The following is a 14,071-nucleotide window of genomic DNA, read 5'->3' on the forward strand; positions in this document are numbered from 1 at the left end:
TTTTGTTTAACAGAAAATTACATCTGGATATATAGATATATGGATATATGGATATATATATATGGATATTATGGATATATATATATATATATGAATATCTTAAAAATTTACAGTATTAGAAGTAGAAAAATTAGGCAGTTGAATTTAAGCTACTGACCAAAAAATATATATAGGAATATATATATATATATCTAGATATAGCCTTCAAAAGTATTTTAAAGGATCCATTTGATTCTATCCTTCTATCCTTCTATTTCTGGCCCTCATCACGCCAACACTAACAAACTAGCTATAATTACACTGGCACACCAAGCCCCCGATACCCATCACTCTTTGAGGTCAGGTGGAAGAGGCTTATATACAGTATATGTGCTATCTGCTTCATATCACAACGTGTCAAACGTGATCCATCTCCCCTGGTGTTGCTGATCGATGGGGAGAGGAGAGAGAGAGAGAGAGAGAGAGAGAGAGAGAGAGAGAGAGAGAAAACAACAATAAGGGAGAATGGATGTTTGATGGTGATGGAGAGAGACAGGAACTGCTTTCCATGTCAAAACAGGGTCATGCCTGAGTGGGTCGTACTCATCCAGCAGTGATGTGAGACGGCAGGACGTTCCCACCTCGCCGTGGAACACCGGTACCTGCTAATACAAAGATATACTACACACAGGCGTACACACGTACAGTACACGCACACAGGCACGCACGCACGCACGCAGGCACGCACGCACGCACACACACACACACAAAGATGGATGGATACATACTGTATTCATCCCCAGAGGCAAATTGCAGTGTTCCAGCATGTAACAAGAATAAAAATAAAGAAGAATTGGCAATATGCAATAAAACTAAATATGTAGGCTACTAAAAACTAGAAAACCTAAAAATGTACAATAAACAATAAAAAAGCAATCAAAAAAAAAAACAAGAAACAAGAAAAAATTCCCCAAAATATAAATATTTGGCAATATACAGTAAATAACCCTAAACATTAATAATAGACAATAAAATTAACATAAAAATGAACAATAAACAACAAAAAAAACAATAAATTGTGCAGATTAGAATATATAAGTATATATATGTATATATACACACACACACACACACACACACACACACACACACACACACACACACACACACACAAGTAGGAAGCTTAGGACATTATTACTGTATGTAAAGAAGCAAGTGGTTTTACTGAATGTAGGCATGATCAAGGCTCTAACATTTCAGGTGGGACTAATGGTTCATTAAGAGGGAAAACCCTGCAGGCCAAGCAACAATCAACGACAGTGAGAACCAGAGTAGATCCAACATGAGGAGCATGTTTTCCTGCCTGAGGCCGGTTCTTCTCCTTATGCCCCTAATGTGTCCCTCTGTGAGGATTCAAACCTGTTCACATACTAAAGTTAAGTGTTATGAGGTTTCTGTCCCCGAGAGACCTTAATAAGACACCAGACCTCCACGCCCCTGGAACTCTGCTCTCGGTGGGGGGAGAGGGGTGCAAACAACACTGGGAATAAGACAAGTATCAGATGGATCTCCCTGTCTGGAGAGAAGCCACAGGGTGGTCCTTCTTTCCAGGGATTCACTTCTTTCCTTATTCAATGTTAGATGAATTGAAACATATTTCCTTATTTTGACAATAACATTTTTAAACATTTTTTAATGTATAAAGCAACTTCTATAAAGATACTGTATGTATTTATATATATATATATATATATATATATATATATATATATATATATTTTTTTTTATTTTTATTTATTTTTTTTTAAGAAATGATTAAAGAAAAACATGACCCAAAATTTTGCAGTGCAGCTGGGGGGGAGGGTTCTGCAAACATTTGCTTATAAGATTCATAACAATAAAGTGTTATTTATTGTTCTTATCTTATCTTAAGTCTGCAAGTTATACACAGTGCTAAAGCTTTGAGAAACCAGTTTTCCCACCTTTCTAATTGGGAAAAAGTTTTCGCCCATCTTGTGACTAATCTACACAGACGAGTGTCCAGTCACCTGCTGTTCTGCATTGGGCTTCAATCATTTAAAAATTGTATCTGTAAATCCCCTGTCAAAGGAAAATATTGTAAGAATGTATTTAATTTAAAAGGGGAGAAGCGATGACTAACTCACTGAATAGTGTAACACACCCAAGACCAAAGACAAGACAAATAACACAAATAAAGACATAACCAAGTCAACATGATTTGAAATCCAAAAACCGTGAGTAACGGATATTAAAACCTGTCAAATCAAAATTGCTTTGCAAAAAGCATAATGTTTAAAGTTCATTGAGTTCTCGTCAAGTTTGGGAACTGATGGAGTCCAAGTGAATTCCCTGACTTTCAGACGGTAAACATGTACAACACCAGAGCTTTGCGAGACAAACTGAATCCCAGGCCTCCAACTGCATACTTCTTGGCCACTTTTTGTTCTTTGTGTTTTTTGAAAACAAAAATGTTCTGAGGTTACTCAATTATCTGCTACTATTTTAACATGCATTTAAAGAATAATAAACTCTCTGTGTGCACTATGTTCTCTTTGATTTTATTGCGCAATTTGGTTGATGTACGGCCCTAAAACTTGGCAGCTGTTCAGCTCCCTCTGTTTTACTCTGTGTGGCGTCTTATCGCCCCGAAGTGAATTGAAACTTAAAGATTAGAGTGAGATCCCCATTTTCCTGAGTCACCTACATACTTCCTCCGTGTGGTGGAGCTTCCATGCTTTCCGGCGTGGGGATGGCGTGCGCCCCCAGCCAGAGCAGCAATTCATTTGGATTGAACTGTACTGGGATTTAAGACGCAGCCTGCCGCTGGAGGTTGCTGCCCTTCCTCGCCCCTTTTGACTTCCTGCCCACGTCTGGTGAAGAGGTCAAAGGCTGGTTCCTGACCTGAGGACGACTACTGTGCCCACGGCGCAAGACAGCTGCCTGCGTTTTCTGGACCTTAATTTTAACATTGTGTAAAACTTTTTTTTCTTATTCCGGACCATTGATTGGTTATTGGCAGTACACCAAATACACATCTTAAGTTACCCCCGGGCGAAAGAGTTCGTATTCGAGACAGCCCTCCCACTTTTTGTGTCCAACTTTCAAGCTTTGACAATTTGAATATGCATGGCAAAACTGCAGAAATAGCGACAAATAGTGAGCCCATAAGGAAACCGTCTGAACTAAACCAACATTGCCAAAGATGATGCTCCTCCACCCCAAGGGTTCTTGGCCTTGGTAGCAGGGTCTTTGAGCTCATTGGGTGGCTTAATGTTCATCCACTCTTTTCCAAACTAAACTAAAACCAGTTCAGGGATTGAGTGGAGATGGAAAGGTCTGAGGGTGAGAGGCGTTTCTCCCCAAATAGAGCGTCCAAACCAGAATGCCTGTTCTGGGAGCTTGAAATCTCAGCAGCCATCGAAGTAGCGGTAGACTGACTGGTACTGATCATGGTCATGGTCAATTTGAGCAACAGCCAAATAAGACATGAACCGACTGATTGTGCCTTTAATAAGAAGGAGTTGACCTGGCAAGACGCAACTGTTCCTCTATGAATTTCCCAAATTTTGCGGGCATGTATTGCCTGCATCCATTTACTGTACAACGTCTTCCGTTCGTCAAATGCTGAACAGTAAATGGTGTTTTTGGGATATATAACTTTGTTTTTCTTTTCAAAGATAGATTTGTATGTTTAGATATAGGTATTTTCTCTTCTGGATATTTGTAACACAAAACAGCACTTCCTACGTAACTGTACTATCTCCTGTACTACCCTCAAAACCGAAACTTAGAATCAGCAAATACAAAGTTATGAAGCCAATTCCAATACTAAATGCAATTAGTAATTAACTGCTAAAAGTTATTACGTGTAACTTTTAAGGATCCATTGGAGAAGCAGAGACCCACAAGTCCTACACAAATCTGCTCATTAATGTCAACATCAACGTGAGCAACGGCTTAAGAGCAAATTATAAAACAGCCCAGAAATCAAGGACATAAGTGGGATCCACTGAGCCTTGGAGTTCAGTCCTTGCTGTTTTGAATAAAATACTCTTTTCAAACCCTCTACTTGCTACACATGAAAATAAAGATATGTTTCTCAACCCTCTTCTGCAGGTAACGGTGCTGGCTCCTTCCCCTCGCGGCGCAGCCTTGTCACCCCCATTAGCACTGATTGGTCGGACGCGGCCGGACGAGTCTTCTCGTGTGTTGTTTTCCTCTTGCAGTGGGGATGGCGCGGCGCAGGACGCTGGAATGCCTGCGGACCAGACCCGTGACCGAGGAGAAACCCGGGCACTGATTATCCCTCATATTTTATGCTCCCGCTTGGCCCGGCGAGGCTTTTTTTTTTTTGGTTCACGATCATTGGTAAATGTCTCGCTATATTGGCGCCCGGCTGCTAGACAGGCTGCGACAGCCTCCCTCCATAAACCCATACCTGTGGGCAGAGACTCCCACAAGCATCATTTTCTGAGGATCCCAAAGATTAAGAGCATCTGCTCTTTGTGTCAGAGTGGATGTTCTCTCAGACTGGCTGTGGGAATTGAGGTACCCTTCATGCCATCCCTTGTTACAGCTAATTATATTTGTTAAATCCAATTCAGCCATGAATTGGATGAAGTGTAGAAGTGCATATGAAGAGGAAACAAGTTAAAGTAGTTTGGCACAAGGTCTGTGCATGATGTGCATTTTTATGACCCATTTTATGTTTTATGCAAAAGGACTTTACACGGCTTCAAGTCCATCCTGTCATATCTTACGGCTCTCTTTGAATTTGAGTCCAACTGAGACAGATATAAGTACAAATCCCAGTAATAAGGCATAACCAACAATATTGTGGTTTCAAGGTTTCATCTAGTTTCATCTTATTACATCAACAATAAAACATACAATTCCATCTGTTTTTTCAGTTTGTTATTGTCTTTGCTCGGATTTTATTAATTTTAACCTTCTTGGCGTTTTTCTTTCCTGCTAAAAGTATGCGAAACACAGCAACCGCAGAACACACAGACATGGTTGAGGTCTGGTGAGAACTGGGACGTTTGAGACGTCTTGTTGCTCGAGGTTAATCAATATCGATGTACATTTGGAGCAGAAATCTGTGAAAAACTGATGTAAGTTCAGTGGAAGTAGAAGAACCTTGACAAGCTTTGATTAGTTTGAGGAGCGAGGCGCATTGCGACATTATCATCCGACGTTATGTAAGTCCAAGCTTCGTCTCTCGAAAGTCATTCGCATTCCAACGACTTGCGCCCTGTGGACTGCAAAGGGTCCACAGACCAGCGGAGCCGACGCTGCGTTTAATGGGAACTCAGAAAACTAACTTGTGCTGTTTTTTACCAAACACCGGAAAAGGTCACAGAAGGCGTTTTCGCACCGCACAGGGTACGGCTGTATTAACACAAGCGTCACGGTGAGCGACAATAGCAATGACAAACCATGGTTTACAGCCACAAGGAGACGGCTGCTTTCGTTAAAGGCATTTTAACATTGACGGCGGGATGAGAATAATGTGAAAAAAGAAAACGCAATAGTGAAAACGCTTGAAATAAGCAGGAATTACCACAGGCATCACAGTGAGTCTGTGAATACTGTTACATAAATTTGTATTAGTCCAGAGACATTAAGTCGAATACCAAAGTAACGGTAGTCTACAATAAACGTTATATTTCATAGTCAAAGCCATATTTCTTGCCAATAGAACAAGATTGTATTCAATTATAAACAAATAATGTGGTTATATATCAGGTTGAATTGTATGATAAACAAAATGTCAATACCACTGATAGACCTCCTATGTTTTACGGAACCTCTAAAACCTGTAATACGTTCCTAACATGATTAGACAGGACCCTGTGTACTGCTGCCTGCAGCTGCATTTCTCATTGTAATTCTCATATTCCCAATTTCTTTGAATCCCTCTGTTAGAATAGTCTGTGTGTTCATTTATGGCTTCCCTCAATTCAGTTTGAAGGAGGAAGCTACCCCGCAGCTACCCCGGCCAAAACGCCGGGGTAGCTGCTATCCAGACAGACAGCCAGGCAGACAGACAGACAGACAGACAGACAGATAGATAGATAGATAGATAGATAGATAGATAGATAGATAGATAGATAGATAGATAGATAGATAGATAGATAGATAGATAGATAGATAGATAACAGTGTCAATAGACAATACAAGACAATACAATAGACAATAATCCTTAAATTAACAATAAACAATTGTATTATTATTTAATATTAAAATTAGAACTATAAATGTATTATGAATAAAATGCATCAACCTATGCAACAACAATTCACCAGGGAATGTGTCATTGTGCGTAGGCTTACTTATATATAAATTAAATCTGTATATTGACATAATTAAGCCTTTTCAACGAGATTCATTCTCTTGTGCCGTGTGTCCTCCGTGTTGTTGGACCTGTGCTGTTGCTGGTCTCTCCCTCTGCACACGCTAAGCAGTCGTAGCAGCAGACCGGCTTCCCTTTCTGCAGCACCTTACGGGTCCCTGCAGCGCACGTCTCGCTGCACACCGACCCAGGAACCTTCGGGAGGTCACAAAACAGGCCTTTAAATTAAGCTGTGAACCACGATTGAACAGTTTGTGAGACAGAGAGCTGAGTGTGTTTGACCCTCGTGGAAAAAGAGGCGAGAATACTAGACCCAGAGGTACAATAGAATGCCGAGAATGCATGATCCAAGTGGTATTTTCGCAAAAAAGCTTCAAAAACATGTTTTTGGAACCTCAGAGAGATTTATTAACTTGTTGAAAAGGAGAATAATAGGACTAAAGGAATAAAGGAATAATACATATATATGTATATATATATAATATAATATATATACAGTGTATACAGTATATATAATATAATATATAATATTATCCATATATATATATAGAATATTATATGTTATATATATATTATATATATATATATATATATATAATTAAAAAAGATTAGCATTTTTATATACATGTGTTTGATTATTGAGTCAAGACGAATATATATGGATATGAAAATGAATATGAACATATATATATATATATATATATATATATATATATATATATATATATATAGTGGGTTAATGAGGCCTCTAGTTCTGTCAGCCAATGGAGTTTGAGCACGAGTTTGGGGTTCTATGAGCCAATGAGGTTCCTGGTTCCATCTTATTTAGTCCGTAAACTTTCACTGATTTCACCTCATCATTCCACCAAAATCAGTTTCTGAACAAATGTGAGATGAAATAAGCAATCCAGTTGCTGGGTTGCTCATATAAGATATACAAGTCCTTATTTAGAAGTTTGTTCCAACTTTGCCAGCGGATCAATGTTACCGACAATACACAATTACTTCTTAAATACTTACATTTTCCTTGTCTGTCGTTTCTTCACTGACAGTTGGTATTAATTCCTCTTCCTTTAGAATGATTTGTATCTGGTCTCTGCAACCAACAGCCAGCAGTGGGCCTCAAGCCCTGGGTGGAGTTACTCAGAGGGGGGGTGGCTCTAATGCTGTGGAGACCCAACGTGACGTGGGCTTGGGAGACACATCTGAAGTCCACAACAAACTGGCTGGGTTGTGTTATTTCACAGTTTGTGTGTTAGTAGGTCCATCAGAGACCCAAATGTATGTGCACAAGCACATGCAGCAAAAGTTTGCTGCATAATAGGTCCCCTTGAATGTATAGTGTTACTACTTTATTTTATTTTATTTTATTTTATTTTATTTTATTTTATTTTATTTCTTTATTAGGGATTCAGCTGTGAAGGGGCAGGATCCCAATTGTTTTTTTACAGAACAAAATGGCCGTCAAAGTGTCTGGCCCTCATGAACCGTCGAACACACGGACACAAGAAATAGTCTTTGTATTTGGGGCAGTCTAGACAAGCCATCGTCGGAGTTCGATCCAAATTGGTCCAGTTTTGTGGGAAAAGTCAATAAAAACCTGTCTGTCAACCTTTTCATGTGTCATCTCGGAGAGTCACGTGATTGCACTGCAGACTCGTGATTGGTCACAGAAAATCGTCACCGCGTCATTAGGTCATTGGTCACGTGAAGCGCAGACGACTGATTGGACCACTATTCATGGCATCATTCGTTATTGCCTGACCTGATCAAGATGGCGGCACGCGTAGAGGCACCAGCTCGACGCTCTCCTTTTCTTTATGTGTGTTTTTGTTGATGTCATTTTGCCAATGTTAAGTTGAGTCGTGCATATTGCACCTACCAGCCCCCAAGATGTTCTAATTAAAGGATTACAGTGTAGCAGGGTTGAAAAAAAGGGAATTTAATAATTATGTTTTAAAATAATAATAATAATAATAAGGTTATTAAAATAACCTAAATTATTTTTCCATACAAACATATACACGGGTGCCGGAATAAGGGGGGGGGGGGGGCACAGGATTTTTTTGTATTACTTTCAGGTATTATGGAGGAGTTTTTTTTTGGCGAGAACGTCTACGCCAGGTATGCTAATAGAATGTTGTTTGCGGCCACATGATGAGTGTGTGTTAGTGATGCACGGGTTGACTCGTGACGGGCGGGCAATTGTGGATGGGTTGCGGGCAGAGATTAAAATAATAAACCATATCAGTATTCTTCGGTGAGAGAGGCCAGATTGAGCTGGTTTGGACACGTGTACAGGAGAGATGAGAGTTACATTGGGAGAAGGATGCTGAGGATGGAGCTGCCAGGCAAGAGGGAAAGAGGAAGGCCAATATGAGAAGGTTGATGGATGTGGTGAGGGAGGACATGCCGGCGGCTGGTGTAAGGGAGGAAGATGCGCAGAACAGAAGGTGTTGGAGGCAGATGAGCCGCTGTGGGGGCCCTAATTATACATAAAATATATTAAACATATAAAAAAATCAACATTACAAATATCTTTCTGGTATTGTACTATAAAAATATCTATATCTATAGAAAGCTGTATTTTTTAGGTGTAAATATTGGCATTTATATTAGTTCTAATAAATATTACCCTCAAACGGCAGCAAGAACGGCCAGGACTGCAGTGGACCAGAGAGCGCTCTCTCTCCATTACGCAATCCGCTGTCCTGAACCAAGTCAGAGCCTCATTTGGGTTCAAAATATTCGGTTCATTCAAGTAGAAACTAACGGAAAACAAATAGATCTAAAATTAAAGTATAGGAAAACGGGCACGGGTGGTGTGGTGCGCACGGCAAAAACAAAAACCACTCCAATTTCCCCTAGTTGGGTTTGCGTTGACTGACAGTGACTAATCCAGAACAAGAAAGTGTTGAAAATAGCACGATTGGCGAATGGATATGGTTGAATCCATCAGTTTCGAGCAGTGGAAAAGAACGTTATGCTTCACAGGCATGCACGCTATATAACAGGAGCTGAGAGTTTATCCACCCACGGTTTTTCCCCCGGTGTGTATTTGAGGCAGGCTGTTATTGAGAGGGACCTGAGCGCAGACAAAATGCCGGACGCCCCCAAGAGGCACGTCCGCGGTCGACGGGAACCACGTCACGTCTCCTCGACTCCTCGACTTCTTCTCCTTGCTTAAGGCGAGGAGAACAAGGCGGCTTTAGGGCGTTGAGAAACAGTCGTTTGGAAAGCCTGTTCGCTTTTCTAAGGTCTCATTCGATGTTGTCTATCAAACTTGAATACATCGAACAACCCAGCAAGCCAAGGCCACAGCCAACCATCTGTAGTGTAGGGCCTGGCTTTATCAGTGTCTGGGAAACCAGCTCATAATGTAGGCTGTGTGTGTTACTGGTTAAAGTCACTTCAAATCACTTCAAAATAACAATCCATAATGACCCGAAATAACACAAATAAATATTAATAATTAAAATATTAAATATATATACATATATTAAAGATAGATCAATTCTGGGGACAACACATGGGGAGAATAAAAACAGGAGGCTGCTTTGCCATCTTTGGTATTAACTCTTGGAATGTGAAAAAGGCCAGAGGACCTGAGAGACCCGACCGGCTCACAGCGGACCAGCATGTTGGAAAATATAACCTGGTGCCGGGCCAGTGAGAGCTTTGTGAAACATCACGGATATTATTGGCGGGTAGGTAATAGCGGAATTGTTTACGAGATTTTTTACTGAGAAACGGGAGGTCATCATAGGGTGAGTGTGGTCATTCCTTTACCCCTCTGGAAAAAAGTGCACTATCTTGGACAGCACAAGGAATGATTGGTTCGTTTGTTAATTGTTTTTCAGATTACCATCAAAATCCTGGAGGCCCAAGAGGACAAACCCGGTGCCAAGCAGAGGTCACCGTGGCCAGAGGGAGACAGTTTTTAACCCCAAAGAAAAGAATAAAACCGTTGCACTGCAAGTCATTTGGTGGACAAAATGAATCAGTAAATAAATGGATAACGGTGAGTTTGTGAGTGATGTGTGACGTACACATTTCAGGAATTAAGACTTGCTCGGACGTCTGAACCAGCGCTTCTATCCGGGTTACGACTGTCTTTTTTCACCCTTCTTCTTGACCTGGAATTAAAGAGGTCCTGAAGGGTGGATTCTGACCGGTTGATTCCTGCCTCGCCCTGGACGCTGGCAGGCCCATACCAGACACGCACATTACTGAACTACTGCCACTGTATGTGTTCTTTGCTGATGTTCTGAAGCGTAAACTTGGGTTACACTTTGAATTATGCTCATTTTTTTGTAGGTTATAGTTGCTGCGGTCAATTCGACCACACGGTCTTCCGGCACCCATTCACGTTGTGGAATAAATTGTTTATTGTAAGAAATTGTTAAACTAATAAATTTGATAAAAACGTTTTTTTAAATATGTGTGCAAAGTTAGCATAAGGTAAGACAATATAAGATATGGAAACGGAACCAAACTAATAAGAATAAAAATATATATAAGAAATAATTAAGATAAAAATTATATAATACACGAGAGAGTTTTAAGAACATCCGCCTGCATGTTGCCTGCATCTAGGTACTGTTGCTTTTATTCATTCGTGTCGACCACGCCCCTGGCATTTATTAGAGGCTCACTTTTTATTTGACTACCGGTTTATATTTGTTTGTAATTGCACCTATAATTTTACTTCCTCAGTCACTCTCTCACCCGCCCCCGCCTTTGTGTCCCCCCGCTACATGGTACAATTCCGGCGCCGTTGAGCATGTGGTGCGGGAGCCTGGGGTGTGGGAGGAATCAAGAAACCCTCAACATTAACAGCAAATTCCACCTCTGTCGCCGCTGTGAGGGAAAGCAGCTCAGTGCCTCATACCAGGAAAACATCAGTGGCACTCTACAACTGAAAGATGACGGAGTGCTGAATGTTATACCCCTTTCCCACTGCACCAATAGGAAGGGGAAAAACCCGGATCTCAGTCCCGGGTCAAATGACCCGGCAATTGACCCGTTTTAATCTGCTCCATCTCCGATCGGATCTGAAGTGAACAGGACACACACATATCGGCCCCCTTACCGGCGTGATGCAACGCGCGTTGAAATTCCTGACGCTTGACGCATAAATAGACAGGAAAATACGTGTATCATTTGATCATTTCATATCCCATTTAGAATCCAAAATCACAAGTTACTGACTTTTCTCCCGCATGGGGGACCATGTCGTGAGTGTGGGCATCGCACAGGGGGGGGCCAAAACCTAACCCTAACCCTAACCCTAACCCTAACAACCACGCTCCCCGCCGCCGAAGGACCGGTGCTCCACGCTGCTTCTACTGCAGTGTTGGCTCGTTCATGAACGATCCGATTCTTTTAAACGGCTCGAAATACTTTTTTTTCCCCCAAGTTTTACAGTTTTATGTCGTGGTTTGTTCAAGTTGCTGTCTCCTCTACTGTTTTGTCCCCAATCACACTGGCACCATGACACGTCCCCTTTTCTGATGTGTTCGTGACGTCGAACGTGATGAAAAAAGAAAAAACCTCCTGACAATGGGAAAGGCGTCAATGGCCTATTGTTTAGCGCTGATTTTGGTGTAAAAACGGTATTACAGTAACTAGGTCTGTACTGCAGGAGTACTTGGAGAAGCACATTCTCAATGGTTTACCACCAGACATCGTAGCCATAGAGAGACCTTTTTTGAAGGGTGGCTACATCCGACTCACTTACGCTTAGACCGACATGGTCAATAACATTATTTACGTCGACCTGGATGAAACAGCAACAGCAGCTGCATTAGACAAAGCCAGGCAGTTATTCACCTTTCTGAAGACGGCCTTGTTTGTGTACCAAAAACAGCATTACATGCCGGACGATGCTTAAACACATTGCGATAGTTTGCTCTGTTGTTGTTTTGTCCAACTGTTTTGGGCCAACTCTTCAATAAAACACTGACGAATGCATTGCTGCTTGCAGCTATATTTATCATTATAATTATTATCATTATTATTATTATTATGATTATTATTATTATTATATTAATATTCATATTCATATTCATATTCATATTCATATTATTATTATTATTATTATTATTATTATTAGTATGATTAAATTCATATTCATATTAATATTCATATTCATATTCATATTATTATTATTATTATTATTATTATTAAATTCATATTCATATTAATATTCATATTTATATTCATATTCATATTATTATTATTATTATTATTATTGGTATTAGCTTTATTTGTCGTATTATTAAAAAAAACCTCCAACTACGCCAACGAGGCGGATGGAGCCTTGTTTATGGAACAAAACAACAAAATGGCGACCGGTCTATGGCGTCGACTCCAACCTGCCCCGGGGCTCTGTTTTAATCAGCCCCAAATTACACGCAACCAGGCGCAACCAAAAAAGAAAAAAAGAAAAGTCCACAGAAGCTGCTTAAACAACTGTTGTTGTTGATGTACGGCAGGAAGACAAGATGTCGTCATCCTTAATTTAGCTGTTTAGCCCGGGTGGCGCCGAGGGGCCGGGACAAGCAGCGGCAGGTAAGTGTTTCCAAGCTGGTGATGACTTGCGGGCCTCGGGGTGAATCAGGTGCCGAGGTGTGGAGACAGGGAAATTAATTAACGCTGCCGGTTCCCAAAAGACAAAAAAAACAAAAAACATGTTACATTTTTAATCAGCGAAGGTCCCTGATCGGCTCCAATCCACTGCCAATTACTGCCCCACCCGCAGTGGAAACTCAACTTATCAACATCAAATACTGTCAACTAATATCATACAGGATAATACTTTTTATTTTAATACAATAGTTTATCTTTGAATGATTAGAATTAAATAATATTGAATAATATAATGATCTATCATCAAATAATGATTTACAGTATGTAGATGTAATGTAATAATATTCACGTCACCAGTCTTGTATCCAAGGTTCCCAAACTGGGGTCCGCGGCCCCCATAGGAATTGAAAAAGCAATATGCAGCAAGATTATTATTCTTTTATCCATACCTTTTTGTTATTTTATTTCATTTTTTTGCATGCTTTAATATAGTCGTTAGTGAAAGCAGGCCATGCAAAGGAGAAGGAGAACGATGGAGCTTGTTTATTGCAGAAAAATACCTTAAATACATTTTGATTTTAAAAATCATACTATGGCTATCAGTCAACGCATTGCTTTTTTAAAAATATCGGAAGAAAAATCTTTAGGCTCAAATTCCTGCGATTAATCACAATTAATAATTTAATCATGTAATAATTATTTGGCAGCTCTCTCTATAGATAGATACAGTATATAGACAGATTAAAAAGGTCAAATGTAAAATTGAATGCAAGGTCAAATTTGAACGGTGACTTTATACAGAATACACATCTTTTTGGTCATGATAAAGTTTGGAACATATTCAGTATGTGATGTATATTTTTGTGTATTTCGGATTTATGGATTTATGGATTTAAGATTTATACTTTTCATCCGTCTGGATGACAATACACCAGCCTGTTACCAAGACAAATTCCTCATGTGTGAAAATAAATTTAATATAAATGGATTCATGTCAATATGTTTTTAATGTGTGTGCTGCCTTTCTTGGCCATGGCTGTTTTGGGGAGAAAAAAAAAAGAGATTGAATGTCACTGTGGCTACCGTGGTTATATAAAGTAATATATCATCACATTTTTTTAAAAG

Source organism: Zeus faber (genome assembly GCF_960531495.2).
Source record: "Zeus faber genome assembly, chromosome: 9".
Lineage (NCBI taxonomy): Eukaryota > Metazoa > Chordata > Actinopteri > Zeiformes > Zeidae > Zeus > Zeus faber.